We start from the raw sequence: 12,096 nt of genomic DNA, 5'->3' as shown, positions 1-12,096 counted from the left end.
AATAGATATAAACTTCGGTATGGATTCGGAAATTATCGGGGACCATAATTAGGGGTACCCTCAAGGCTCCTAATTCTCAGCTGGTAACCCCCATCAGCATAAAGCTGCAAAGGCCTGATGGGTGCGATTAAGTCAGGGATCGGTCCATTCGAGGGACTCGATCACGCCTCGCCCGAGCCTAGCCTCGGACAAGGGCAGCCGACCCCGGAGGATCTCCGTCTCACCCGAGGCCCCCCTCCAGCGACGAACACATTTCCGGCTCGCCCGAGGCCCTGTCTTCGCTAAGAAGCAACCCTGACCAAATCGCCGCGCCGACTGACCAAATCGCAGGAGCATTTAATGCAAAGGTGGTCTGACACCATTATCCTGACGCGCGCCCTTCAGTCGACAAAGTCGAAGTGACCGCCGTCACTTCGCCGCTCCACTGACCGATCTGACAGAAGGACAGTGCCGCCTGCGCCGCACCGACTGCAGTGCCACCTGACAGAGCGAGGCTGACAGGCAGTCAGGCCCGACCTCAGGCGTCATAGGAAGCTCCGCTCCGCCCGCCCCAGGGCTCGGACTTGGGCTCAGCCCCTGAAGACGGCGAACTCCGCTCCGCCCGACCCAGGGCTCGGACTCGGGCTAAGCCCCGGAAGACGGCGAACTCCGCTCCGCCCGACCCAGGGCTCGGACTTGGGCTCAGTCCCTGAAGACGGCGAACTCCGCTCCGCCCGACCCAGGGCTCGGACTTGGGCTCAGCCCCTGAAGACGACGAACTCCGCTCCGCCCGACCCAGGGCTCGGACTCGGGCTCAGCCCCTGAAGACGGCGAACTCCGCTCCGCCCGACCCAGGGCTCGGACTCGGGCTCAGCCTCGGAAGACAGCGAACTCCGCTCCGCCCGACCCAGGGCTCGGACTCGGGCTAAGCCCCGGAAGACGACGAACTCCGCTCCGCCCGACCCAGGGCTCGGACTTAGGCTCAGCCCCAGAAGACGACGAACTCCGCTTCGCCCGACCCCAGGGCTCGGACTCAGCCCTGGCCTCAGCCGACGGTCTCCGCCTCGCCCGACCCAGGGGCTCAGACTCGACCACGGCCACGGAAGACAGACTCGACCTCGACCTCAAAGAAGCCTCCACATCGCCCAACCTAGGGCGCGGGCCGACCACGTCAACGGGAGGCGCCATCATTACCCTGCCCCAAGCTGACTCAGGCTACGGGGAACAAGACCGGCGTCCCATCTGGCTCGCTCCGCCAGATAGGCAATGATGGCGCCCCGCACGCTCCCTGACGACGGCAGCTCTCCGCCCCCTTACGGAAGCAAAAGGACGTCAGCAAGGACTCGACAGCCCCGACAGCTGTCCCTCCGCCAGGCTCCAGCGCTCCTCCGACGGCCACGACATCACACGAACCGGGCGCCAAAACCTCTCCGGCCGCCACGATGGCGTGTACTTAGGGCGCTAGCTCTCCTCCGCTAGACACGTAGCACTCTGCTACACCTCCCATTGTACACCTGGATCCTCTCCTTACGCCTATGAAAAGGGAGGACCAGGGCCCTCTTAGGGAGGGTTGGCCGCGCGGGGACGAGGACGAGACAGGCGCTTGCTTGAAGCCGCTCGCTCCCTCTCCCGCGTGGACGCTTGTAATCCCCTACTGCAAGCGCACCCGACCTGGGCGCGGGACGAACACGAAGGCCGCGGGATTTCCACCTCTCTCACGCCCATCTCCGGCCACCTCACTTCCCCCCTTCGCGCTCAGCCTCGCGCCGACCCATCTGGGCTGGGGCACGCGGCGACATTCACTCGTCGGCCCAGGGACCCCCCGGTCTCGAAACACCGACAGTTGGCGCGCCAGGTAGGGGCCTGCTGCGTGTTGACGAATAGCTTCCCGTCAAGCTCCAGATGGGCAGTCTTCAGCAACCTCTCCGGCCCGGGACGGTGCTCCGTTTCGGGAGCCTTGAGTTCATGTCCCTTGACGGCAGCTACGACATGATACTCCTTCCCCCGCCGTGCGACAACGACAATGGCGGCCGACAGCCCGCCCGCCGGCGGCGGAATCGACGACGTCTTCCCCGCGTGGTGGAAGAACAACATTCGAGCTCACCCCGTCCTCTCCCCCGCCGACGGAGGAGGAGGCAGGGCAACCTAGGCCAAGCAGGAGGCAGCGCCTCGTCGGCTGTCGAGCGAGTCGACGGCGCCAGCGCCCCAACGGGGGGCGCGTCGGGCGTCGACCTCGCGTTTGAGATGAAGACGAGCGCCGTCTCCCCGCAACACGCCGATTCCGAGCAAGCAGACGACGCCAGCACGCTCGCGAAAGGCTTGTTGGATGTCACCCTCGTACCTGAGACGACGGTGCAGTCAGTTCCCGACGTGACTTCATCACCGCCCGTCGACCAAGAGGTACCGACCGATTCCCATCTCACGCCATTTGGATTCAGCCTCGACCCGCCAAGCGGCGTCGCTTTGGTGGATGCTCTCGTAGAGGCGAGTCCAAACCCTCTGGGGTTTCGTGTGCGGTCACCCTGGGACCGGCTAACGGACGTCTCGACCTACGGGCCCTCGGGGTCCGAGGAAGATGACGAGCCCGACTCCTGTTGGGATTTCTCTGGACTTGGCGACCCCAGTGCCATGCGGGACTTCATGACCGCATGCGATTACTGCCTTTCTGACTGTTCCGACGGAAGCCGCAGCCTTGGCGACGAGGACTGCGGCCCAAGCCGCGAATGTTTCCACATCGATCTAGGGGGTCTCTCCGAAGGCAACCATCTCGGTATGCCGGAGGACGGTGATCTCCCTAGGCCGGTGCCTCGCGTTGACATCCTACGGGAGCTAGCTGTGGTCCCCGTTCAGGCGGGGGGCCATGACCCACAGCTCGAGCAAGTCCGCGGGGTGCAGGCCAGGCTCGACGAGGGAGCAGGAGCGCTTGAGCCGATCCACCGGGACGTCGGGCAGGAATGGGCGGGCCAACCTCCGGCCGGGGAAATGCGTCATCTACCCCAGGGCTTCCAGCACCGCATCACCGACGATGCCAGGATGAGACCGCCACCCGCTTCCAGTGGGGTCGGCCAGAACTTGGCTGCAGCAGCAATGCTTCTCCGCGCGATGCTGGAGCCATCAACCACCGAGGGACGGCGAATCCAGGGAGAGCTCAAGAATCTCCTGGAGGACGCCGCGGTCCGACGGGCCGAGAGCTCCGCCTCCCGAAGGCAGCGGTACCCCTCGGAACATCATGCCGCGACTTCCCGATTCATGCGGGAAGCCTCGGTCCACACCGGGCGCACGCGCAACACAGCGCCTGCGGCCCCGGGTCGCCTCGGCAACGAGCACCATCACCGCGACCGTCGGGCCCACCTCGACGAGAGGGTGCGCCGAGGCTACCACCCCAGGCGTGGGTGACGCTACGACAGCGGGGAGGATCGGAGTCCCTCGCCCGAACCACCCGGTCCGCAGGCCTTCAGCCGGGCCATACGACGGGCGCCATTCCCGACCTGGTTCCGACCCCCGACTACTATCACAAAGTACTCGGGGGAGACGAGACCGGAGCTGTGGCTCGCGGACTACCGGCTGGCCTGCCAACTGGGTGGAACAGACGATGACAACCTCATCATCCGCAACCTCCCCCTGTTCCTCTCCAACACCGCTCGCGCCTGGTTGGAGCACCTGCCTCCGGGGCAGATCTCCAACTGGGACGACCTGGTCCAAGCCTTCGCCGGCAATTTCCAGGGCACGTACGTGCGCCCTGGGAATTCCTGGGACCTCCGAAGCTGTCGACAGCAGCCGGGAGAGTCTCTCCGGGACTACATCCGGCGATTCTCGAAGCAGCGCACCGAGCTGCCCAACATCACCGACTCGAATGTCATCGGCGCGTTCCTCGCCGGCACCACCTGCCGCGACCTGGTGAGCAAGCTGGGTCGCAAGACCCCCACCAGGGCGAGCGAGCTGTTGGACATCGCCACCAAATTCGCCTTTGGCCAGGAGGCGGTCGAGGCTATCTTCCGAAAGGACAAGCAGCCCCAGGGCCGCCCACCGGAAGATGCCCCCGAGGCGTCAACTCAGCGCGGTGCCAAGAAGAAGGGCAAGAAGAAGTCGCAAGCGAAACGCGACGCCGCCGACGCGGACCTTGTCGCCGCCGTCGAGTACAAGAACCCTCGGAAACCCCCCGGAGGTGCCAACCTCTTCGACAAGATGCTCAAGGAGCCGTGCCCCTATCACCAGGGGCCCATCAAGCACACCCTTGAGGAGTGCGCCATGCTTCGGCGTCACTTCCACAGGGCCGGGCCACCCGCGGAGGGTGGCAGGGCTCACGACGATGACAAGAAGGAAGATCACCAGGCAGGAGAGTTCCCCGAGGTCCACGACTGCTTCATGATCTACGGTGGGCAAGCGGCGAACGCCTCGGCTCGGCACCGCAAGCAAGAGCGTCGGGAAGTCTGTTCGGTGAAGGTGGCGGCGCCAGTCTACCTAGACTGGTCCGACAAGCCCATCACCTTCGACCAAGCCGACCGCCCCGACCACGTGCCGAGCCCGGGGAAATACCCGCTCGTTGTCGACCCCGTCATCGGCGACGTTAGGCTCACCAAGGTCCTCATGGACGGAGGCAGCAGCCTCAACATCATCTACGCCGAGACCATCGGGCTCCTACGTGTCGATCTGTCCTCGGTCCGGGCAGGCGCTGCGCCTTTCCATGGGATCATCCCCGGGAAGCGCGTCCAGCCCCTCGGACAACTCGACCTTCCTGTCTGCTTCGGAACACCCTCCAACTTCCGAAGGGAGACCCTGACGTTCGAGGTGGTCGGGTTCCGAGGAACCTACCACGCGGTACTAGGAAGGCCATGCTACGTGAAGTTCATGGTCGTCCCCATCTACACCTACCTGAAGCTCAAGATGCCGGGCCCCAATGGGGTCATCACCGTCGGCCCCACGTACAAACACGCGTTCGAATGCGACGTGGAGTGCGTGGAGTACGCCGAGGCCCTCGCCGAGTCCGAGGCCCTCATCGCTGACATGGAGAGCCTCCCTAAGGAGGTGCCAGACGTGAAGCGTCATGCTGACAACTTCGAGCCAGTGGAGACGGTTAAGTTCGTCCCCCTCGACCCCAGTAGCGACGCCACCAAGCAGATCCGGATCGGCTCCGAGCTCGATCCCAAATAGGAAGCAGTGCTCGTCGACTTTCTCCGCGCGAATGCCGACGTCTTCGCGTGGAGTCCCTCGGACATGCCCGGCATACCGAGGGATGTCGTCGAGCACTCGCTGGACATCCGGGCCGGAGCCCGACCCGTCAAGCAGCCTCTGCGCCGATTCGACGAAGAAAAGCGCAGGGCCATAGGCGAGGAGATCCACAAGCTAATGGCGGCAGGGTTCATCAAAGAGGTATTCCATCCCGAATGGCTTGCCAACCCTGTGCTTGTGAGAAAGAAAGGAGGGAAATGGCGGATGTGTGTAGACTACACTGGTCTAAACAAAGCATGTCCGAAGGTTCCCTACCCTCTGCCTCGCATCGATCAAATCGTGGATTCCACTGCTGGGTGCGAAACCCTGTCTTTCCTCGATGCCTACTCCGGGTATCACCAAATCAGGATGAAGGAGTCCGACCAGCTCGCGACTTCTTTCATCACGCCCTTCGGCATGTACTGCTATGTCACCATGCCGTTCGGCTTGAGGAATGCGGGCGCGACGTACCAGCGGTTCATGAACCATGTGTTCGGCGAACACATTGTCCGGACGGTCGAGGCTTACATCGATGACATCGTAGTCAAGACGAGGAAAGCCTCCGACCTCCTTTCGGACCTTGAAGTGACATTCCGATGTCTCAAGGCGAAAGGCGTGAAGCTCAATCCCGAAAAGTGTGTCTTCGGGGTACCCCGAGGCATGCTCTTAGGGTTCATCGTCTCCGAGCGGGGCATCGAAGCCAACCCGGAGAAGATTGCAGCCATCACCAGTATGGGGCCCATCAAGGACTTGAAGGGCGTACAGAGGGTCATGGGATGTCTCGCGGCTCTGAGCCACTTCATCTCACGCCTCGACGAAAGAGGTCTGCCTCTGTACCGCCTCTTAAGGAAGGCCGGGTGCTTCACTTGGACCCCTGAGGCCGAGGAAGCCCTCGGGAACCTGAAGGCGCTCCTCACGAATGCGCCTATCTTGGTGCCCCCAGCTGCCGGAGAAGCCCTCCTGATCTATGTCGCCGCAACCACTCAGGTGGTTAGCGCCGCGATTGTGGTCGAGAGGCAAGAAGAGGGGCATGTGTTGCCCGTTCAGAGGCTAGTCTACTTCGTCAGCGAGGTACTGTCCGAAACCAAGATCCGCTACCCACAAGTTCAGAAGCTGCTGTACGCGGTGATCCTGACGCGGCGGAAGCTGCGACACTACTTCGAGTCTCATCCGGTAACTGTGGTGTCATCCTTCCCCCTGGGGGAGATCATCCAGTGCCGAGAGGCCTCGGGTAGAATCGCAAAGTGGGCGGTGGAAATTATGGGCGAAGCAATCTCGTTCGCCCCTCGGAAGGCCATCAAGTCCCAGGTCCTGGCGGACTTCATGGTTGAATGGGTCGACACCCAGCTCCCAACAGCTCCGATCCAACCGGAGCTCTGGACCATGTTCTTCGACGGGTCGCTGATGAAGACAGGAGCCGGCGCAGGCCTACTCTTCATCTCGCCCCTCGGGAAGCACCTACGCTACGTGCTACGCCTCCATTTCCCGGCGTCCAACAATGTGGCTGAGTACGAGGCTCTGGTCAATGGGTTGCGGATCGCCATCGAGCTAGGGGTCTGACGCCTCGATGCTCGCGGTGACTCGCAACTCGTCATCGACCAAGTCATGAAGAACTCCCACTGCCGCGACCCGAAGATGGAGGCCTACTGCGATGAGGTTCGACGCCTGGAAGACAAGTTCTACGGGCTCGAGCTCAACCACATCGCCCGGCGCTACAATGAGACTGCGGATGAGCTGGCTAAAATAGCCTCGGGGCGAACAACGGTTCCCCCGGACGTCTTCTCCCAAGACCTGCATCAACCCTCCATCAAGATCGACGACACGCCCGAGCCCGAGGCACCCTCGGCCCAGCCCAAGGTACCCTTGGCTCAGTCCGAGGCATCCTCGGCATGGCCCGAGGCACCCTCAGCTCGGCCTGAGGCGCCCTCGGTTCAGCCCGAGGCACCCACGGCCCCCGAGGGTGAGGCGCTGCGCGTCGAGGGGGAGCGAAACGGGGTCACGCCTAATCAAAACTGGCAGACCCCGTACCTGCAATATCTCCACCGAGGAGAGCTACCCCTCGATCGAGCCGAGGCTCGGCGGTTGGCGCGACGCGCCAAGTCATTCGTCTTGCTGGGAGATGGGAAGGAGCTCTACCACCGCAGCCCCTCGGGCATCCTCCAGCGATGCATCTCCATCGCCGAAGGTCAGGAACTCCTACGAGAGATACACTCGGGGGCTTGCGGCCATCACGCAGCGCCTCGAACCCTTGTCGGAAACGCTTTCCGGCAAGGTTTCTACTGGCCGACGGCGGTGGCCGACGCCACTAGAATTGTCCGCACCTGCGAAGGGTGTCAGTTCTACGCAAGGCAGACCCACCTGCCTGCTCAGGCTCTGCAGACCATACCCATCACTTGGCCTTTTGCCGTGTGGGGTCTGGACCTCGTCGGCCCCTTGCAGAAGGCAGCCGGGGGCTACACGCACCTGTTGGTCGCCATCGACAAATTCTCTAAGTGGATCGAGGTCCGACCCCTAAACAGCATCAGGTCTGGGCAGGCGGTGGCGTTCTTCACCAACATCATCCATCGTTTTGGGGTCCCGAACTCCATCATCACCGACAATGGCACCCAGTTCACCGGCAGGAAGTTCCTGGACTTCTGCGAGGATCACCACATCCGGGTGAACTGGGCCGCCGTGGCTCACCCCATGACGAATGGGCAAGTAGAGCGTGCCAACGGCATGATTCTACTAGGACTCAAGCCTCGGATCTACAACGACCTCAACAAGTTCGGCAAGCGATGGATGAAGGAACTCCCCTCGGTGGTCTGGAGCCTGAGGACAACGCCGAGCCGAGCCACGGGCTTCACGCCGTTCTTTCTAGTCTATGGGGCCGAGGCCATCTTGCCCACAGACTTAGAATACGGTTCCCCGAGGACGAAGGCCTACACCGACCAAAGCAACCAAGCTAGTCTAGAAGACTCGCTGGACCAGCTGGAAGAGGCTCGGGATAAGGCCTTGCTACACTCGGCGCGGTACCAACAGTCCTTGCGACGCTACCACGCCTGAGGGGTCCGGTCCCGAGACCTCCAGGTGGGCGACCTGGTGCTTCGGCTGCGACAAGACGCCCGAGGGCGGCACAAGCTCACGCCCCCTTGGGAGGGGCCGTTCGTCATCGCCAAAGTTCTGAAGCCCGGAACGTACAAGCTGGCCAACAGTCAAGGCGAGGTCTACGACAACGCTTGGAACATCCAACAGCTACGTCGCTTCTACCCTTAAGATGTTTTCAAGTTGTTCATATACCTCGCTCCCACGCAAAGTTTAGTCATCAAGGAAGGGTCGGCTTGCCTCGGCAAAGCCCGACCCTCCCTCGGGGGCTAAAAGGGGGGAACCCCCTCTGCGTCGAATTTTTTCCTCGAAAAAAGATCCTTTCTGCCAGAATGCCTTTCGTGCTTTTCGACTACTTCGAAAGTGGATCCTGAAAACGACGGAGTACACGTAAGCAGCCAAGGTTGACCGAGCCGAGGGACTCCTATGCCTCCGGGATACGGATACCTCACTCATCACCTTCTGCGATGAGTAACTCATGTTCGGATAAGTGATTCCGCGGACCGAACAAGTCTCCACGTCCGAAAGCTCCTCTGCCGAAGCGATTCTTCGAGCCTTCTCGACTGCGTCGGTGGTAGAACCCTATGGACGAACGAGAGTGCGCGTAAGCGGCAAGGCCGACCGAGCCGAGGGATTCCTACGCCTCCGGGATACGGATACCTCACTCATCACCTTCCACGAGAAGCAACTCTCGCTCACACAGACAATTCTGTTACCGACGAAAAAGTCCAGATACTCGAAACAAGAGGAAAAGAGACGCAGCTTTACAACATGGCGAGGGTGTGTTTAGGCCTCGGCGGCCGCAGAAAACACACACTACAAGATGATCCGATCCCGCAGGCTCGGATCCTGACGGTTGAAGGGAGCAACAGCACCCTCGGCGTCAACTACACCTTCGGCGAGGCCCGACCTGGCCTCGGACGGCGACGCGGTCCAAGGATCTCCACTCTGAAGGACGACGTCATCACCACGCCCGGGCCATCGCCGCCAGGGTCTTCTTCGAGAATCCGGCCCGAGCAGGCGGCTCGGCTGGTCACCCCGAGGCCTCGGCAAGCTGTCCCCTGAAGACATCAACCCGGCCCGAGGCCTCGGAAGATCAACTCCGACGTCGGTCCCGCTAACGGACGACCCGACCAGGCTTCGACCGACCAGGTCTTCTTTTCGAGCCAACTCTGCCTCTGTTCGTGCTGACACCGCTACCCCTGGCCTCGGCTCATCGAAGAGCGGCCGAGGGTTTCCTTTAACTAAGCAAGAGAAGCCTCGGACGACCAGGCTGACCGAGCCGAGGGACTCCTACGCCTCTGGGATGCGGATACCTCACTCGTCACCTTTACACGGGGCAACTCACGCTTGGTGAAGCGGTTCAGACAACCAACAGGCGAGTCTTAGTGCTCGAAAATGAACAAAAACACTAGCATTCACAGTGCCATTACAAACGGAACTCTAGTTCCACCTCCGCAGGTACGAACAACCCCACTCGACGGGGGGGGAGCCTGCGGAGCAACAAAAGACCGACGGGCGGCTCGCCGTCGCCCGCTCCGGTAGCAACAACAACGACCCCCGCTCCGGGTGGCCGAACTGCAGCAGCGATGGCCTCAGGGCGGACGCCGCTGCGACCATGCCCTCGCCTACGCCGACGCTCGAGGGGCGAGGACAAGTACGAAGAGCCGGAGGCCCGAAGCGCGGATGGTGGCGGTGATCCCGTCGGCAACGGGGACTTCTCGAGCCGCCTCCACCTCGGCACCGACGATAGGGGCCATCAGCCCTCCGGCAGATCCCCACTCAGATCCTCCCGGACGAGTGGGGCACCGACCTCCGCGTGGAGGCGCCGTACCGGTGCAAAGGCAGGACCGCCCCAGAACACGAACGCCGCCCTGGCAGCGCGCGACATCTTGGGCGGTCCTCCCGTGCGCACGGCGCGACAACCGCCTTCGCGGCAGGAGGGGGCACCGGGAGCCAAGCCGGCGAGTCCAACGCGCCGAGGCTGACGACGCCCGCAGTCGGCCAGCCCTGTGTTGTCGAAGTCCGCCCCTCTCGCAGGGCCAGTGAGCGCCCTCTCCCTCGAACGATGAAGGAGAGGCTGACCCACGAAACCGCGCGAGAGGTAGAGCTCCGGCTCAGCCCGGCCTCCACCCCAACGAGGATGATGAACATCCATGAAGCTGAGGGTGGGACCAAGATCGCAGCCCGGCTTGCTTCTCCCCACCCAGGAGCTGGTGGTCACCGTCTCGGGTGACCACCGGCGAGGGGATGCAGCCGGGCTGACTAATGAAAATCCTTGAAGCCGAACAATGGCTGAAAGGTACCAACTCCCACGGAGTTGCGTTCCCCCAACGACAAGGTGGAAGGACTGCGTGCATCCCCCATCCGGGGGCTCGGAAGGTGGAAAGACACGATGCATAAGGGAGCGCGAAGACATGGTCGCTTTTCAAGGGGGTCACCCTCCTTTTAAAGGCGACTCTCCCTACTTGCGTCCCCAGCCGTCGTGGGCTGAATTTTCTCCAACACGCTCCAAGGCCCTCCCCCTACGGCGCGGGGGCTGGGTCCCACACGTCGTGCAAGCTGGCCCAGAGCAGAAGAAGCCAAACCGCCTCACGCGGTGCATGCAACCGCCCAGCGGTTACAAGTGGCCCTCCACTTTTGCCCAGACCAGCGGGCGAAAGGGCGGGTAGCCATGCAGGCGGCATGCAACCGCGTCAAGTGGGCGCACTTCTCCGACTTCCAACACGCCCAGCATGGAGGCCCAGGCCCACGCGTCATGCAACCGACGCGCCGGATGCTGCGTGCGAGCAACTGCACCGCCGCCCGCGCCACTACCGCGCCTCCTCGACTGCGGAACCAATACCGCGACTCGAGGCGACCCAGCGCATGACCCAGCAGCGCCAGCCTGGCGCGACGGTCAAGGCGGCCAAAAATGGGCCGGCAATAATGGCGGTGGCAGGCGGGCAGGAGCAGCGGTCACGTCGTCAGCCAAGCTTACGTCCCATCCGGGGGCAGCGAGAGAACCCTTTCTCACGGCGTGAAGACGACGCGCCCGTGTTCCGTTCCTCGAACGGCCCGCGCACGCGCAACGGCCGCCCCGCGAACCACTCGCCCCGTCGCATTAACTCCGCGGCGGGACAGACGGCGCCTTTGGCAGGGGAAGCGAGCGACGTTTCGCCTTCGTCATAATGACCGCGTTGAAAAAGGTACGCCATATTGTTCAAATTCCGCATCCTTTTCCTTTTCCTCTTTCTCTCTCTTACAACAGGGACCGGGAAAGGGGGATACCCCGAAAAGGATCCTTCCCCGTGAAGGAACCAGGCTCTGAGCCTCCCTACTGATCAGAGGTTCGAAGGCTGGCCCCTCGGAGGGGTTCAACAGCCGCCTTAGAGCGCGTGGGCTCCACACCCACTACTGGTCAGAGGTTCGAAGGCCGGCCCCTCGGAAGGGTTCAACGACCGCCTTAGGCTACTCGGGCTCCGCGCCCACTACTGATCAGGGGTTCGAAGGCTGGCCCTCGAAGGGTTCACAGCCGCTTCAGACGCAGAGCGAGGGATGACCATGGGTACGTTCGATACATAACCAAGGCTCGGGCTGCGCTCCCGAGGTACCCTAGGACATTTCCGAGACCAGCGGGAACGATCTTGTAACGGAATCCCATCAGAGGGAGGCATCGAGCCCTCGGACCCCGTCGACAGGGGACCGGGTCCGGCAGATCACCCGCAAGTACTTTTGAGCGCGCCTCTGGGCCTCTAGCCGACCCCTAGCAAATGGGGCACGGACGTCCGCTCGGATTACCCGCCAGCAGCTCACCGGAGAGAACATGTTCGGCGCCCACCGAGG

This window comes from Zea mays, chromosome 2 (genome assembly GCF_902167145.1).
Source record: "Zea mays cultivar B73 chromosome 2, Zm-B73-REFERENCE-NAM-5.0, whole genome shotgun sequence".
Classification (NCBI taxonomy): Eukaryota; Viridiplantae; Streptophyta; class Magnoliopsida; order Poales; family Poaceae; genus Zea; species Zea mays.
The sequence above is the reverse complement of the archived record's forward strand: the minus strand, read 5'-3'. Positions refer to the sequence as shown.